The sequence below is a fragment of the Chenopodium album genome, chromosome 3 (genome assembly GCF_948465745.1).
Source record: "Chenopodium album chromosome 3, dcCheAlbu1.1, whole genome shotgun sequence".
NCBI classification, from domain to species: domain Eukaryota; kingdom Viridiplantae; phylum Streptophyta; class Magnoliopsida; order Caryophyllales; family Amaranthaceae; genus Chenopodium; species Chenopodium album.
Genome location: NC_137836.1, coordinates 39,800,782 through 39,819,951, shown reverse-complemented (window position 1 = coordinate 39,819,951; position 19,170 = coordinate 39,800,782). Strand labels below are relative to the sequence as shown.

The window sequence follows — 19,170 nt, the reverse complement described above, 5'->3', positions numbered from 1 at the left end:
AAGAAAGATGCTAAGGCCTCATATTCACCCCCATTATCTGAGTATAATATTTTGATAGCCCTTTCAAAAAATTTCTCGACTAGAGCTTTAAAACGAATAAAAACAGCTTTAGTGTCGGATTTATTCTTAAGAGGATAAAACCAAATATATTTAGTGTAATGATCAACAAAGATAACATAGTACTTAAAGCCATCAAGAGAGTGGATTGGAGCAGTCCATAAGTCAGTGTAAACGATATCAAGAGGAGATTGAGAAAGCAAAGTAGAATGATTAAAAGGAAGTTTATGACTTTTATTGCATTGACAAGCATTACAATTGAAAGTCAATGAGCTAGAGACATCTAGATTGAAATCTGATATAATTTTCTTAAAAATAGGTAAAGACGGATGGCCAAGTCGGTGATGCCAATTTATTGCTGGAGATTTGATAGAGGAAAAGGCTGAAATGAGTGAAGGGGATGACAACTCATATACCCCGTGTTTAGTTGGACCCTTGATAAGATGTGCCCCCGTGAGCCGATCCTTCACAAGAAAAGAATCAGAAGAGAATTCAATGAGTAAGTTATTATCAAAACATAATTGGGAAATTGAAATAATGTTGCGTGTCATAGAGGGAGCACATAAAACATTAGATAAATGAATGCGTTTAGAGCAAGTAGGGAGAAAAAGTGAGCCTGTGTGTGTAATGGATACTCCCATCCCATTACCTATGACAATCTCCTCAGTACCATCATACGGGTGGTGAAGAGAAAGATTGGAAAGATCATGAGTGACATGGTGAGAGGCCCCTGTATCCAAGAGCCAATTTGTTGGTTGAGATGTGGCAGCGGTAGTAGCTACATGTGCTTGCGGTGGAAGTTGAGAGGTAGAAGACGGTGGCAGAGTAGGCTTAGCATTAGGAAATTTTTCCTGAAAGATAGGGCAGCGGTATAAGGAATGACCAAGTGTATGGCACCATTGGCATTTGCCTTGGTAGCCCTGAGGTTTGGTATTGGTATTGGTTTGGTTGTGCTTCTTATAAGGAGCAGCAGATTTGGGGGGATTGGGGAAAGAGTTGCGATTGTAGGAATCAGTAGAATAAGTGTTTGGGGGATGAGATCGAGTGGTGGTAGCATGAGCGGTGACCGGTAGCGGGGTAGATGTAGAGGTCTTACGGATACTGACTTCTTTGATAAGAAGCTTCTCATGCAATTCATCGAAGCTAATTACGGTATCACGACCATTGACAGAGTCAATCACAGACTGATATTTATCATCATCTAGACCTTCGAGTACGCGCTCTATGAGATCATCTGGTTTGTAAGGTTCGCCGAGGACGGCTAACTGATCTGCACATATGCGAATTGCATTCATATACTCGGTGATTGTTTGAGTACCCTTTGTGATAGCCTTCATGTTAGCTTTAACAAGCTTAGCATGACCACGAGAATGACGAGCAAAAGTGTGGGCAAGAATATCCCATGCCTCCTTGGTGGTAGTAGCACGTGAGACAAGAGGGACGATAGACGAATCTAAGGTTCCAATCATGGAACCAAATAGGAGTTTATCTTGTCTAACCCATGTAGTATATGCTGGGTTTGATGAAGAGACGTTATTAGTGGTGAGTGTCGAAGGCGGTGCGGCATGTGAACCATCCAAGAACTTGAAAAGTCCATAGCCAATTAGAGTGGATTCAAGCTGCAATTTCCATGAAAGGTAATTGGTATTTTTAAGCTTAATGATATTAGTGAGATCAACAACAATCAAAGGGTGGGTGGGTTCAATATCATTAGGAATGGTAGCACCTCCCATTATGCGTAGAGTAGGAAAAAAAAAAATGTTTAGGATTCTTCCTGCTTTGATACCATGAAAGGGTAAGAGTATTTCATTTAAATCATGAATACAAGGTTACAATATTTATAATACAAGAGTATCTGCTAAAGATAGGTAGCACTAACTAATTAAAGAATAAAATATATCTAATACAATAAGAATATTGAGAGAAGATAATAATATACAATAATAGAATATCACAAGATATTTGCATGATCAAAAGATATATGATATGCATAAATTACGGTTGTGATATCAAGGAGAATAATATCAATATACTTCCTTGATATTATCTCCAATAGGCAGGTGGCATTTTGATAAAAGTCATAAGATGATATCAAAATCTTATATCAAAATTGCAATGTATCTGAGCTAAGCTTTTGAGATTCTAAATTGAGAAGATATTAACAAGCTTTTGAGATTATTATTTGATTAGTTAGGTTTGTTCAGTGCCTCAGCGGTAAATTCAGCCGAGTTACTTAGACATACTCATCTTGATTGGTGACTGAATCGAATGATGTGAAGTATGTTATAGTGAATTTGTAATTTGTTGAGAGCATAGGATGTTGATGTTTGATTTTGTGAGATTGAAATTCGAATTTTTGTTGCCACTTTCGATTGATATGCAAAACTGTGGCACTTGTAAAGTGAAATCTGGAAACTGGAAACCATACGAAATAAGTTTGTATGACAACTTGAACCCTGACATCAAAATCTGATCTTATTATGCAGGATTCTGGATGAAGCTCACGCTTCATATGTGGAATCAGTGTCCTTCAAAAGCATTGCTGCATTCACACTATTTCGCAATTAGTAGAGTTACTATATTGTACGAGTGATTTTTTTTAATATTTCTAACTGAAACTAATTGTATGTGATTTGAGAGTTCAGGTCTACAAGGCTACAATTCCCCCATTTGATTTTGTTAATTAAGCAAATTTTAAATATTTTTTTTACTTTGGATCTTGGTATTTTATTAAAAGAGTTGATTTAAGGGATAATTCAAGCAAACTATATGCATGTTACATTAGAGGTTCCTTAAAAAAGAAAAAAAAAAAGTAACATTGAAGTCTTGGAAAACCCCATATGTTTCTCTTAAATATTTCTTTCCTTAACTTTGGTTTTCTCTGTTGGGAGAAAAGCATCTACAGGCTAACTAATTTAGGAATTCTTATAATGCGACATCTACACGTTAAGAACTCATCAACAAACTTCTTGATATGGTGTGTGAGCTTCATCTTGCATTTTGTGGTTGGAAGAAGATAAACCAGTTTAATTATGAGGTATGCATATTTCAATTACATTATCCCTCTGTTTTGATGATTTATAGACAACTTTTATTATTAAGATGAAGCATGTTTTATTATCTTCAATTATTCTAAAAGTTTATATTGAGATAAATATTATAAATCTCATATAACTGATTTTCTTTGTGTATAAATCACAAACATTATTCTAAGAGAAGCATATAGATAGTGTGAATGTACAATGTTGCTTATTTTGCTAGTTTTTTGTAATATTACGATCATAGGTTTGGGCATTTATAGAAGGTTATTTTAGATTTTAACACCTCACAAAAACACGAAAATTGATTTTAACACCCCCATAAAAAAAATTGATTTTAACACCAGATAAATTTCCAAAAAATTGGTATTACCCCCACTTAACGGTTTCCATCCAAAAATTCCGTTAAGTGTGGCCCACATTAACACGTGTCAGCATTTTATTTGTTCAAAAAAAAAGAGAAATAAAAAAAAAAGAAAAAAAAAACCTAAAAGTACCCAGCCACCACCACAGCACCACCCCCGCGCCACCGCCGGCTTCCCCCCAACTCACCACATCCCTCCACGAAACCACCACCCGTGTCGCACCACCACCCCCAACCCACCTGAACACTCCCCCTCCCTTTCCCGCAACCGTAACGCCCCCAAAAACCACCAAACCCAAAACCCTCATCCCCCCTAAATGGCCACGAATCCGGCCTTAAAAGGCCGAAATCGGCCGGTTAAGGCCACTAATCCCTAAAACCGGCCAATTTCGGCCATTTTTGGCCAGATTCGTGGCCGTTTTGGGGAACAAGGGTTTTGGGTTTGGTGGTTTTTGGGGGCGATACGGTTGCGGGAAAGGGAGGGGGAGGGTTCAGGTGGGTTGGGGGTGGTGGTGCGACACGGGTGGTGGTTTCGTGGAGAGATGTGGTGAGTTAGGGGGAAGCCGGCAGTGGCGCGGGGGTGGTGCTGTGGTGGTGGCTGGGTAGTTTTAGGTTTTTATTCTTTTTCTTTTTTTTATAAATTTTTTTATTTTTTTGGCCAATAATAACACGACACGTGGCTTATGGACCCACTTAACGGATTCCTAAACAGAATCAGTTAAGTGGTGGTAATATCAAATTTTTAGAAATTTATCTAGTGTTAAAATCCATTTTTTTTTTTATGGGGGTGTTAAAATCAATTTTTGCGTTTTTGTGAGGTGTTAAAATCTAAAATTTCCTTTATAGAATTAAGTTTTGAGCTTTTGAATTGTTGATTTGCTGAATCTTTAATGTCATAGGTTTAGTTTTAGTTAATGGCATTTGGCAATATTGGATTTAAATAAGTATGGAAGCCGTCGATTTATGCTTATACCCAGCATAAATTTGTCAACTTTATTAGCTAAAACTGCATTTCCAAGCCTAAATTTGAGACCTTTTGATCCATTATTGCTTAGGAAGTCTAAAATAGTAAAATGTTTTAGAATGGTATGCAAGGCTTACAAAATATTGCACATATGAGAACAATAAGTTGGGTTGATTGTGTGTTGTTGATTATGAATTGGGTCTATGGATGACGAATCAACATCTGGAAAGTGAGGGGTCTATGGATGACGGATCAAATCTGGTGAACAATAAATTGCTGGATTTTTCTTTTGATTGATGTTTTTATAGGATGTTAATTTATTTAATCAATGTTATTTTGTGCTGAGTTTGAGTTATTTTGATGATGTTATTAGAATTAATAGTATGTATATTGTTCATTTATTTTGGAATTGATGTTTTTGTCATTGATGTGATTTGTTGTTTGGGATATACAGCAAGGGAGAACGGACACAAGCTGGAGGAGGAGAATAAGAATGCTTTGGAGGATTCCAAAACCGAGGTAGCTGTTCAGAGTATTGAAGCGTCTGTTGATGATCAGGCAAGTGGTGAGGAAGGCAATAAAGAGGTGGTTCCTCAAGAAGTCACGAGGTAACTGAAACTGAACCTGTGTGGTTACTGAGGATGAGGAGAAAATTGATGCCAAATATGGTGATTTGGAAGAGAAGGATGCTGAGATACCTTCATCTGATAATGCTCCATTGGAAGGTGTGGAAACGACTACCTATGAAGGTGCAAAACAAGGTGATGTTGTGATTGTGCAACAGTAATATCCTGTTCTGGTAATAAAAGCATGACTCGGAGGATTGAGATTCCGAATTATAAGGTGCCTTTGAGTAGCTTTTCTTTGTAGCATTTATTACTTACTCCGTATTATTTGACTAGAATGAGTGATCATGTTTTAGTATTACTGGAATGAGGTTGGTCATTAATTCATAATTTCTTAATTTTACCTAAAAGATTATTCAACTTTGATAGAATTAATTGAGAGTAGTTATTTGTTCACAAAACAAAACAAAAAAGAAAAAAAAAGAGTAGTTAACTTGCTGATGAATTTCATTGATGATCCTGCAATGTTTCAGGTTGGAGTTCTCATAGGACAACATGGAGATATGATAAAGTATCTACAGTTGTATTCAGAGGCTAGGATTCAAATCACAAGATATGCAGAAGCTGATCCACGATCTGCAACTAGGCCGGTTGAACTTGAGGGGACACTTCAAAGTTTAAACTAGGCTGAGAGTCTGTTAAAGGATGAAGTACGGTTGTTGCAAAAATTATTATGTTTTCCTTTGTTTTTTTAGAGGTTTTATTGATCAATTAAGCTTTTTAATGAAAAGCATGGTAAAATTTCCTGTAATCTAGCAGTTTGTGTGAGCTCAAAGTTGGATCTGTAGAAAATTGCATTTAGCCATGATAATACACTTACACTGGCATTATTATATTCAAAGGATGCCTAATATTTAGGCTGGATAAGGAAGATGTACTGGCTGAGCTGTAATATGATAAGTGATGACCACTGACTGTTGTCCAGTATATTAGCGGAGACATTTTCGCAAGACTTTGAATTTTGTCCATCTAAAGCCAGAGGAATAGTTGATCCTCACTCCTCACCTGTTGGAAATTGACAATAAATGAAAGTTTCAGACTAATTGTAGTGTGTGCATGTGTCTAATTGCTATGGGTCCCCTCCATGCACTCCCTCTCATATTTGTAGATTTTTTTTTTTGGCAAGCTGACGCTGGAGGCTCACCATCCCTTGTGGCTAGGGGTTTTACTACTGCTATTACTTCTGGATCATTAGAAAATGAGATACATGTTCCCGCTGAAGAAGTAATTTAAGCTTTACACTCCCCCCCCCCCCCTAATAATTCTTAATTGTATAACTACTTTAAAATGAATAATCTATGTAAAAGAAATTCAATTTTGAGTATTCGAAACTCGAAAGCTAAGATTGGGAGATGATAGCCTGTGAAATCTATGAAAATATCAAAATCACGTAAATCATAATAGCAAACATATTCATTGTGCACTGCAGGGATATAAATATTATTTCTTGCTACTTTGTCCTTTTTTTTCCAGCTTTTCTTCTTTGCCCCATGTCCCTTTCTTTCTCCTTTATGTTTTCATCTCAATCCCTAACTTTTCAAAATTGCCGATTTCAGTCTAAAATCCTTTGAAGAATCTGAATTTTGGGAGAAAATGGTTGCCAAGGATGACTTGGCAAAAATGAAGTGATTAGAGAGTCTCAATTACCAAGAAGTGGTTATTCTTACAGGTCAAGGTTCTCTACTTTTAACTCTTGCTTTACTGTTTGCAGTTTTACATTTACTTTAAAATAACAGATGCTAGCGTCTATTAAGTTTCATTCATTCTATTTCCTATTCCATTTGATTATTTGAAGGTTTTTTTAAGAAAATATATTACTACTAGGGTGTAATTAGTTTAAATTAGCGCTTTGTAAAAACATAAGAAGTGCATATCATATATATATATATTATTTTTTTTACTTTCTCCATTGTTCTGAATGGTGTAGAGTGTAGGTCTTATATGGCTATATGATTCTTTCGCTCTTTCTTTGTCTCTATCTCTATATGGGGCTAATTGCACCTTGCTTTGTTTTTCCTTTTGTTTGGGGGGGGGGGGAACTTATTTTAAGTTGTTCTGTATTTTCGGGATGTTAAGCGCTCGAGTAACCTGAAAATCTTGATTTTCTAGAAAATAGGTAGATTGGTTGTTTGCTGATTGCTTTTTATTATTCATCCTTTGAAAATTTTAGTCATTGTTGCTCAACGGTTGAAATTTAACAGATTTGGAGAAAGGGATATGCATTTAACAAACAAGTTGAATTTGGTGTATAATGAAATTGGAATATAAATTAAGGTCAGATTTGTGTCTCTAGAGCTATATGTCAATATAATTATCAGGAAAGTACAGAACCAAATGTGATTGATATAATTATAGTTGGTTAGCTCTCAATAATTATACAATAATTATACAAGTTTAAGGATCTCTTGGGAATGTCAGCTTTTATTCAAGAAGTTCTGTTTTAGTAAACATTATGACGTGTTTGGTGATTTTATTAGAACTTTTGATGATTTTTATGGAGGAATTGTGGTTGATGTTTCAGCTGTAACTTTTAGTTACATAGATTTTGCTCCATCCAACCCCACTTCACATTGGAATGGAGGAATTCTTTGGGTAATCCTTTTCTTTAACGAGATTATCTAAATAATAGTAATTTAAGTAAAAAAAAAAAAGTAATAATGTTGTATAGATAATGATTAGGAAGATATGTGATAGAGAAACCCAAACTTCACATATGGAAGAGCAAGTGAGAGAGAGAGAGAGAGGCTCTATTAATTTAATCAACTTTTGGATGAAAACACTCACTATTTTTTTCTTTCTTTCTGATGCAAGCAGAGAATAATTTAGAAGTAGAAAGATTTCATAGTACAACTAAGTTAGAGAGGTCTATCCTCCATCATTACATTAGATAAGAAATTCGGGTTATTGTTCTCTGAATTGAAACAATAATTTGTGGAGTCACTTAGTCTACACTTCTTAGCTATAATTACATTAGATAAGATTTGTTGCTTTATTGCATCCTCCAAGCTCATAGCTAATTTGAATATTAGGCGAAGCCTTTAACAGGTCCCTGCATTGTTTGACAATAAGCAATTTAGCATCTTTAATTTGATCCTCTTGCAGCACCCTATTAATTGCTTGTTGAGAGTCAAAGCAAATTTGGATGGTGGACTAGCCATTTGATTCAATAATAGAAAGCCCAATATGAATTGCCTTTAGCTCTCCCTAAATAACCGATGGAGACCAAGACATTTGTTGGTAACAAAAGATCCAGCTACCATTAGAGTCACACATAATCCCTAAGGAGACATCACATATCAGTTTCCACCGGTCCTGCCTTGGTGGTGACCAAGATAGAGATGAGCTAAGGTTGGTGTTTGGGAGGGGTAGGTTGTCATCCCTTGAACTCTTGAAGTGTGGAATTCCCAAGCTTTAGCTTCAAGGATGAACTTATCTTGCGGTTTTTAAGATTGGTATAAAATTTCTTCATTTCTATTAATCTAGAGTTTCCATATAATTAAATAGAGAGAAATTAAGCAATCAGAAGGGGTCACTATTGTTGAAAGTCCCCCCCGCCCCTCTTCTTACACACACACCTAAATAAGTAAAAGGATAAGAAAATTAAGGAAGATCTTTAGTGATTTGTAAAGGTTTTAATTCCAAATAAAGATTTAAGAGTCGCTGATGTTTTACTATCCTAACACAGGTTCTTAAATTCACACTTTGTGTAGTGTTATTTTTGGTCAATCTTACCATCTTTATCCGCAATAAGCCATATTTATTTGATCATTCAAGTTAACCAACTATATTTGCTAATTTGCTAGGGAGTGTGAGGATTTAGGTATATATTAAAATGTAAATTGGTTAACTTACAAAATTGAATTAATTGATTATTGTGTTGCTGCTATTATAGTTTACATTTTTTTCTTTTCTGAAACAGTTATTGTCAAGTATGTAGCAATTATTTGATGGCCAGTATTTCTTATTGCCTAAAAAGTTTTTCCAAAAAGTTTTGATAACTTGGGGGGGCCACACGCTTGACATTGCATCATAATATGGTAATGTCTCTAGATTTTTACATAACTTTGTGCATCTGTAAATGATCCTACTGCCACAAACTTTATTCAATTTCAGTCCTACACTTCAGCAACTTTTCATTGTTAAATTTAACACTGGAACTTTCAGCATATTGTAGTGTTTTTAATTTTTGTTGTTGATCTTTTGTTTGGTTTTCTACGTATAATAGCGGAAGCAAAGATAATTAAGAAGTGGAGATGTCGTGTTTTTGCACTACAAGAAGCACTTGATAAGTTGCTAGAGCTCTGGTTGAAACAGCCATCCAAGGATGGAAAATGTTGTACCTAACTTTTAAGATATAGGATTGTGCTTTAGTTTGTCTCTTCCTTTACTCAGACACAAACCTATCTTCTAATTTTTCTTTCAAAGAGAAATAACATCCAATTTCAGTAGAATGATCTCGAAGCAGGGGCTAAGAAAGAGCATGCTAATTGCTAATGGCCTGTATAGTACACAATAATCTCTTTAGGAAGATAGGTCAATTACTTTTGACAAATTTTTATCAGATAATCAACATAGATGTCTTGGCTATGCTATCGTATATATAGTGATTCTATTTTTAAGGTTAACTTATCTTCGCAATATAGTTCTATACTACTTCCCGAATATGTATTTCTACTATCTGATTATTCCTACTTTATTAAGAAATAAATACAATTATTTCCATTTACGTACCCTCATGACATTATATATCCTTTAAAAAAATTTTAAAATCATGACAAATTACTTTACACACGACAATACAAAGAATACATACACTTGCTATAAAGTAATTATCTTAAACTCATTATAAGAATAATAAATATTTAAATCAATAATTATGATAAAAATTTACACGCAGAACATGGGAATTATAACAGTAACAATTAGGCGGCTAGGTCCTCTTAGTAAGAGAAGCTGACATGAACCTTATTAGAAACAATTAGCTTATATTCACATGCACAAATTCCATGCACCTATTAGCTTGTAACCCATAAAGTAAAACAGAATTTTGGGTAATAATTTTTCCTTTCCTATAATACCCCTCACAATTTTTATTTCCTTTATAAAATAAAAAACTATACAATATAGTTCAATAACTTACCTATTACGATGAAACAAGTATTCGTTTCAGAAAATCAAACGATTAAAATATATGATAATACAACCAAAGCAAGAAAAAACGCAGAAGGGCGACTAGTTGCCTCTAAAAGAGGCTTTAGAGGCAACCATCAATTAGCGACGGAATTTTTAGAGGCACTTGACTAATTATCTCTAAAAGTTTAAAAGTTATTAGAGGCAACATCATTATTATTAGAGGCATTTTTTACTTGCTTCTATAAGTAATTTTTTTTGTAGTGCTCTCTCTAAAAATCTCTCTTTCTCTCTCTAAAAAGTCAAATAAAATGAAATAGTGAGAGAAAGGGGGGGTAAATTTCTATTTATATAAGGGTGAAACGGGGGCATCCTCGTTGAACTTTAAAATTTACTAGCCGTTATAACTGTTCACCTATCATAGGTGGACACGTGTCACATGCCTCACGTGACATCCACGTGACCCCTGTGAGAGGCAAATGTATAGGGTAAAAATACCCTAAATATGTGGACCAATAAGAGAAGGACACGTGTCAAGTTCAGGCTGGCCCAAGTGGCCCAATAGCCACCTAACACGTGTCCCCTTCAGATTGCTTCTGAAATGGCGGCCTTCAAGGGCCCAAATCCCAAGAAGCACCGTAATTCGGCGCAGCCCACTAAAATCTAGGTCAAGTGACCTAGATAGGGGTACACCTACCAACGACCCTATAAATAGGGAGATATTTCCCCATTTTGGGGACACACTCAATCATTTATTACACCTACTTTCTCTCTTATCAGAGAAACACCTGAGCTTGGAATCCAAGCAGATACGCACCTAAATTTCCGTACTCTTTATTCTCTTTCAAGTTACTAACTTGATCTTTAGAGGCGGAGCTCCAACCACCCGGAGTCTTCGTTGTTTTTGCAGGTACAACTCAGTCAGACCAATCTTTGTGACGTAACTCTCCCGAGGGACAAAAACACCCAAAAAACTTTCCTAAACTACAACATCGAATGCTCACAATTAAGGAAACATGGCACCTAAATATCTCATATTTTAATTACTGCAATTAGATAATATCGTATATTATTCATGATCATCAATAAAATATCGTATATTTTAAATTAGTCATGAGATAGAATCAAATCTTATTTTAATCTTGAAAGATAAATCATATTTATCCTTAAAGATTATACTAACAAAATTAGGAGATTCTATCCTAATTACTAGCTAATCACAAAATTTTAAATCAATTATATCCAAAATTAGATATTGAATAATCACATTATTTAAATCAATATTATCCTTTTGGAATATGCTCAAATATCCTAACAAATCTTATCCAAAATTAACCACTTTAATTATGGATAATTATCAAAATTAACACACCAAATATGGATAATATAATATTAATCAACTTTTGAAAATTTGATTTTATCAAAAATAAAACTAATTTTAACTTGAAATAATTTTAAAACAAAATAATTTTTTTTTAAAACCACCGCACACCGCTAGCCACCATAGTTGGCCAGCCGAGGCTAGCCACGGTAGCTGGGTGCTTTCCCAGCTCCCATTGATGTAAGGCAGTAGCGGTAGCAGTGTTGTTGTTGGCTGCAGGCCACCGTGCGTGGCCAGCCTAGGCTAGCCACCATGGCTGGCTGTTTTACAGTAGCCATTACCGCAAGAAGCAGCATCAACAACAACAGCGACAGCCATGGCAGCAGTCGTGCAACACTTGCACGCTGCTGTCCAGACACCTTGGACCGCCTGCCCTGCCCCTGCCCTCCCTCTTGGACCACCACCCGCGGCAGCCATCGTGGCTGCGCCACCCAGCCATGGCTGCCACCCAAAATAACACCAAAAACAATTTTTTTTTTTTTCAATTTTAATTAACAAATTATGTTAAAAATAAATTAGTGAGGTCCATGATAAATTAAAACATAACTTTTATACTAATTCATCCTACTAAAATTAATTCACAATCTTATTTCAAAAACCAGGGTTCTTCATGAAAAATAAACCCCAATTTAATTTAACTCTTAAATTAAATGATTGATAATGAAAAATTCATAATTTAAACATGAAATCAATGGTATTAAAATCATGAAGCATATCTAAAACGAACTCGAAAAAAAAAACAAGCACAAAAATCAGATTTTTAGGGCTTATTAAAGGTTCGAAATTTTCGAAAAGTTAGGGTTAGGGTTTGAAAAAAAATTCGAATTCAATAGGTCCAAAAATCGATCTTCTTTATAACTATTTTGAAGGAATTAAATCACATTTAATCAATTCCAAAAGTTAAATCACATTTAATATAATATTTGACCCATAATTAAATTATTCTCCCTCTTAATTGAATTAAATTGTGGACTATCAAAGATTTATTGTCAATATGCGTAAATGCAATAGGCTAACTAATACCACTGTAGGAGTTTATAGGTAATATTTGCGAAAAACACGAATCATATTCATGAAGCACCTAATCCCAAGAACTAATTCATAACACATAAACAATATATAATTGTACCTTTGAAGCGTGATTCCACGTACGATCGAGCAAGAACAATAGGAGATAAAGAACCCCAAGTGTGATTCCTCTATTTGGTCCACGGGCACAAGTTAAACCTCCACTAATGCTAGTTACTCTTGATTGAACGCTTCAATCAACCTTCAACGGAGAATAGAGATACAAACTAACCACAAACCACCACGAACAAGCACCACACACGCCACCAAGGTGGCCGGCCGTACAAAAGGGAAGGGGAGGATAGAGAGATGGATTAGGGTTTGGAATACTGGATGCCTTGTTTCACAATTGACTGACTTTTAATTGTGACTTGTGTCAACCCTAGGCATGGATATTATTTATGGATCATATCTCTAAATAAGAGCCCATGTCAAGCCCAAACTCCGAAGCCTAGTCAAAAACCTCTAGCCCAACACTCCATGTGGTATGTCATAATCTCATAAGGCCCATTAATGGGCCTCTTACTTGTTAAACCCAATACCCTTGTTGTGTGACCTTATAGGATCCATTCTATTGGGCTTTGGACTATTTTATTAGCCCAAAGACCATTTGTCATATCTAGCACCAAACAATTACGACCCAAAAGAACGAACTTATTATCTCCATAATAGTGATTCTTGATATATCTAGTAATTGCACTTATCGAAGACATAATTCCTTCACTTTGTACATTGAAAATCTGAAATGGTTTTTATGTCTGAAATTGAGTGTGAGACACTTGGTTGATTTACATGAATTGGGTGAGACCCATTTAATGCAAAGAGTAGATAAGGAAGGAAAAATATTTTCTAAGCATAGATTAGTAACTAAAGGATTCAACGAATTCATAGTATTTACTATGATGAAATCTTTCGTTGCTAATATTTCTTAAATCTGATCTATTCAGACTCTTCTAGTGATTTCCACCCTATGTGATTTGGTTGATGGAGTTCAAAACGCTTTCTCGAAATCGTTCATGAAAGAGGATGTGTATGTGATACACACATTAACGTTTTGAAGGACCAGGAAGTCCTAGAGATGCATGTAAGTTTCATAGGTCCATTAGTGGATTAAAGTAAGCATTATGGAGCAAAATCTTCAATTTACTAAGTTAATCAAATTAGTTGATAATCTTATAAATCAAGAAACTTGTACATACAAGAAGTTTGGTGGGAGCTATGATATCTTCTTGGTTTTGTATGTAGATGACATACTTCTTACAAGATACGATGTTCCCATACTTGAATAGATCAAGTAATGGCTGATGAATTGCTATTGTATGAAAGACCTTGAAGGGTTAAATGAGTACACCTTAGGAATCATGATTTATAGAGATTAGACTTGAAAGAAGATTGAACTTAATTGAGAAACTTATATATGTTCTCTCAAGGTTCAAACATGAGAACTCTAAAAGAGGTTTACTCCCATGTGACATAGCACATTGCTTATCAAGACTCTGTGCAAAGCAAGATTTAGCGAATGAGTGACATCCCTTTTGCATTTGAAAAGGATTCGTCATAAAGGCTACGCATTATACTCATTAAATGCATGTGTGCAATTTTCAATCGAATTCTGATATATGATATTGGAAATTAAAGAGTTAAAGTTTCCTGGAGTACTTGGAGAAGAACAAAAGACAACGTCTAAGTATATAGAGATAAACTATCATAAAAGAAAAGGTCGCAAAATTCATATGGATGAGAATGTCTCAAATTTGTTAACTAAACTATTTCAGAAGCCTAAATATGAAAGTCATAATAGGTTCAATAGAAATTGAACATATTAGATGGCTTTGATTGTGATTCTGGTATTTTTACCCAACCAGTTGTCCCAATCCGAGCCAACCACGTGTCCCTAGAAGGAGCGCCAATCTGGCCCTTCCAGATGGTGACACGTGGCAGACAGATTAGGCCCCCTGGGAATGACGGCTTTCAAGGCCCAAATCCCAAGGGCCCCTGCAAAAGCGGCGTCCCCTTTTCTAGGGCACGAAACCCTAGAAGGGGAACACATTCCTAGAGCCCTATAAATAGGGAACATTCTCCTCATTTATGGGGGATCGGATTTTAAGGACAACTTTATGACCTAACCTTGATTGAATACCAATCATTGTCTGAACTTTCACTCTCAAGATACAGTACCCTCGAGCTTGGAATCCAAGCAAATAACCTTATTTCCGCACGTTTTATTCCGAATACTTTACTAACTTAATCTTCGGAGGCGGACCACCGACCATCCGGCGGTCCGTTTGCTTTGCAGGTACAAGCGCCCTTTGCTAAATCTAGTCTTAGTGTTGTAACTCACTCAAGGGACAAAAACCCCCAAAACATTTGGCGCCGTCTGTGGGGAGAGTACCTCTAAGATGGCTTCACAAGTCCCTGTACCGAATCCTGAGACCAATCGGCCTCCAGAAAACATAGTGGTCCAGACGGACCATGACTCAGGGGACGACGCTGATGTCGAAACCTATGTGGATCCTAACGGATCCCTCATCTCTAGACGCATCCGCGGCAAGGAAAAGCGGGAGCGTCACCCTGACCAGGCAGGGCCAAGCAAAACTGCTGGTCAGCCGAAGAAGCCCTCGGGGCGGCCGAGTGATCCTTCCCAGGCGACAGGATCAACCCCCGTTACACGAGACGAACTCATGAAACTCCTCAGCAGTCTCAGGGGTGAAATCAAACACTTGCCTCCAAAGGTCGCCTACTCCTAGAAAGGAGCAGTCGGCCAAGAAGCCAGCTCAAGCTGGCAAACAGAAGTCGAACAGGGACCACCAGCCGACTCCTCATCCTGCCCCTACGGAGAAGGCTCGACCCCAATTTGACCTCACCAGGCTCCGTTTCCCATAAACGGGTACAAGAAAAGCCATCCGGCACATACAGCCAGATGGTAGCAAGAAAACATTCTCTGATGCTCGACATTACATTGAGCAGAAGAAAACCCAGCTATCAGACTCAGCTTCTACGTCGAACTATCATGATAACTTTCGGAATACCTCTGCAAGGTATTCCCAATCTGTACATGAGACCCCAGCAAGCAGCCCACGGGTTCAATCTGGCCCTCATGTGATCCAGTCGGCCCAGTACATGGCTCTGCCATTGTACCAGTCGCCTATTTTACCTTACATGCAGCCTGCCCTCTTTGGAGGCCAGGCGGCATACGGCTATCAGCCGATGGATTGGTAGCTCAGACTGCAACGCCTTAGAGATCAACCCTCCACTTTCTCTAGGGAAATAACCGAAGTCGAACAACCGGCCAAGGTTAAAAATTTTTTGGTTGGAACCTATGATGGGACCTCCAACCCAAAAGACCACCTGCTAGCATACACCCACCTCATGTATTTACAAGGGTTGGATGATGCCGCATGGTGTCGCTGTTTCCCAGCCACTTTGAAGGGCATAGCCCAACAGTTTCGGCAATCTGCCGCCTGGTTGTATTAATAGCTTCGAGACGCTTGCGTTCTTGTTTGCCTCGAACTTCTCTATGAACATCCCTGCCAAAAAGACAAGCCTTGATTTGGGCAATGTACAACAGGGAGATAGAGAAGGCCTGCGTTCCTATGTCAGGCGGTTCAATCTGGTACGAATCCAGATTCATGGGTTGTTTGATGAGGTCGCCTTCACAGACTTCTTTAAGGGTCTGAAGGACGGGTCTACTTTTAAGTATGAACTCGTCCGCAAACAAATTTTCATTCTGCAAGGAGCATTACGAGAGGCGGAAGCTTATATACAGGCGACCGAACTCTGCTCCTCCAATAAACAGTCGGACCCTAAGAAGTCCGACCGATAGAAGGAGAGTCGGCCTGCTCAGCCGGCTCCTAAGCCAGAAGAGAGCAAAAAGAAAAAATAAATCTGGGCCATTAATAACTCTGATCAACAGGCCCAGAAGGAGAAAAAAGAGTGGAAATCGTACGTTCCAAGGTACGAGTTCCACAAGGACTGCTGCTCTATCCTCTTGGAGATCAAGGATCGGCTAAATCTTGAGAAGCCGACCCCTATGAAAGGTTCCGCTGAAAATCGGAACAAAAACAAGCATTGCCATTTCCATGAGGATGTCGGCCATGACACAAACGACTGCTTCAGTATCAAGCGGGAGATTGACCGTCTGGCCGAAAAGGGACAGCTGAAGTCCTATGTGAAGTCCAAAGTGACTTCCAAGGCAAATCTGGGGCAACCCAAGAAGAAGACTCCCCAGCCTGCTGTGAGTGCCGAAACTGATGAAGATCCGGTATACACAATAGCAGGCGGATTTGCCGGAGGTGGCCCGACTATTCGGGGCACCAAGGACCATCTGAGAAAGATGGTCAACTCTGTTGAAGAAGGAGAGGCGGCAGGCAAATCCGCCTTCCCTAAAGTTGTCATCACCGAGCAGGACAGAGGCAAAGTCTGTCTGCCGCATGATGACCCTGTGGTCATTGAATGCAAGGTGGCCAACCAATTGGTTGGTCGAATTTTGATTGACACATGAAGCTCCTCGGACCTCATCAGCCTCAAATGCTTATCCAATCTCAAGTACAAACCGGATAGCATGATGGAGGTCTCTCACACCCTTGTTGGGTTTGGGGGAGGACTTTTGCACCCATTCGGACGAATTGACTTACCCGTCCACCTGGGGAACAGGGGAGACGGTCGGCAGGTGACCATCCGTTTCCTAGTTGTTGAAGAAATCATAGCTTACAACCTCATCTTTGGCCGACCCACTCTAAATGAGTGTAAGGCCGTCATCATCCCTGCTCTCATGCTGCTCAAGTATGAGAAGGATGATGGAACAGTCGGTTCCCTCAATGGGGACCAGAAGACGGCTCGAGAGTGTTATCTCTCGGACGTCATGCCCGCGACCGCAGCATCCGGCCGGGGCAAGCAGACAATCGACCTCGACGGTGTCGAGGAAGAACAGTCGGCCCCACTAGCCGGAAAGAAAAGAAAGACTGATCAGCTGGTGGTGGTCAAAAAAGAAAAACAATAGCAATCACTGACCGGGGAACGGTCAGATAATCTCCATCCCCAATCTGCTGACAAACACATTGATATCCCTCTGGACGACAGTCGTCCAGAGCGGACGGTTAAGGTGGGGACGGTCGCATTTGCTAAGCGGGGAGAGAGACTGCACCAGCTGTTGAGAGAATTCAAAGACATCTTTGCCTTTGAAGTGGAAGACATGCCAGGCATCAGCCCGGATCTCGCTGTCCACAAACTCGCCGTGGATCCTAAAAAGAAGCCCATCCGGCAAAAGAAAAGAAACCATGGCGAGGAAAGAAGTCAGGCGGCAGCCGCTGAAGTTAAAAAGCTGTTGAACGCCAAGTTCATTCGGTCGTGCAATTTCCCTGAGTGGGTAGCTAACGTTGTGTTAGTAAAGAGGCCGAATGTAACTTGGCGCATGTGTGTTGATTACACAGACCTCAACAAGGCATGTCCAAAGGATAGCTATCCACTTCCTAAGATTGACAGTCTGGTCGATTCAACATCCGGACATGCCCTGATGAGTTTTATGGACGCCTATTCAGGTTTCCATCATATCCCCCTGTGGAAAAAAGATCAAGAAAAGACGGCATTCGTCACTGATCAGGGGTTGTTCTGTTATACGGTGATGTCGTTTGGTTTGAAGAATGCGCCTGCTACTTTCCAGCGAATGATTAATACGGTCTTCATTAATCAAATCGGGAGGAATGTAGAGGCGTACATTGACGACATGGTAGTCAAATCCAAACAACAGGCGGATCATCTTACTGATCTCCGAGAAACATTCGCCACACTCAGGCGGCATAAGGTCATGCTAAAACCAAAAAAGTGTGTCTTTGGTGTTGAGTCTGGGAAGTTTCTCGGATTTTTTATTGACCAAAGGGGAATAGAGGCCAACCTTGAGAAAATACAAGCGGTAATCGACATGCATTCGCCCCGTACTGTGAAGGAAGTGCAAAAGTTAATAGGTTATCTTGCGGCCTTGGGGAGATTCCTCAGTTGGTCAGGTGACAAGTGCCTCTACTTCTTCCAGGCAATCAAAAAGAAGACCAACTTTGAATGGGGGGACGATGCAGAGGCGGCCTTTCAAAAGCTGAAAACTCATCTGCACTCTTTGCCGAGGCTTGTTAGCCCTTTGCCCAAAGAGAAGCTCTTCATGTATTTAGCCGTCTCTGATCACGCCCTCAATGCCGTTCTCTTAGCTGAAAGAGACGACATCCAGCTCCCGGTGTATTTCATTAGCCATGTTCTTAGGAACGCAGAGCTTCGGTACCCCATGGTTGAAAATTTTGGCCTTGCTCTTTACATGGCCATCAAGAAGCTAAAACCCTACTTCTTGGCGCTTGCGGTGGTAGTCTATACTGACCAACCGATCAAGCGGCCACTCACAACCTTGGAGTCTTCTGGACGAATGCTTAAATGGGCGATTGAAATGCAAGGATTAGAAATCACTTACGAACCAAGGAAGGCAATAAAGGGGCAAGAATTCGCCGACTTTATTGTTAAAATGACGAGGCCAGTTGCACCGGACAACACTAACCAGGTTTGGA

The 19,170-nt window shown here is 38.7% G+C and overlaps 2 long non-coding RNA genes across 2 annotated transcripts; both read left to right on the top strand.

The window, feature by feature from the left end:
* Positions 1–1,589: 1,589 nt before the first annotated feature.
* Positions 1,590–5,799, top strand: LOC145613378 (uncharacterized). Its single transcript, XR_014106931.1, has 4 exons — positions 1,590–1,694; positions 2,544–3,094; positions 4,878–5,266; positions 5,523–5,799. It is a non-coding gene; the product is annotated as an uncharacterized LOC145613378 (long non-coding RNA).
* A 383-nt stretch (positions 5,800–6,182) lies between these two features.
* LOC145613363 (uncharacterized) lies at positions 6,183–9,633 on the top strand. Its single transcript, XR_014106927.1, has 3 exons — positions 6,183–6,273; positions 6,606–6,724; positions 9,275–9,633. It is a non-coding gene; the product is annotated as an uncharacterized LOC145613363 (long non-coding RNA).
* The last annotated feature ends 9,537 nt before the right edge of the window (positions 9,634–19,170 follow it).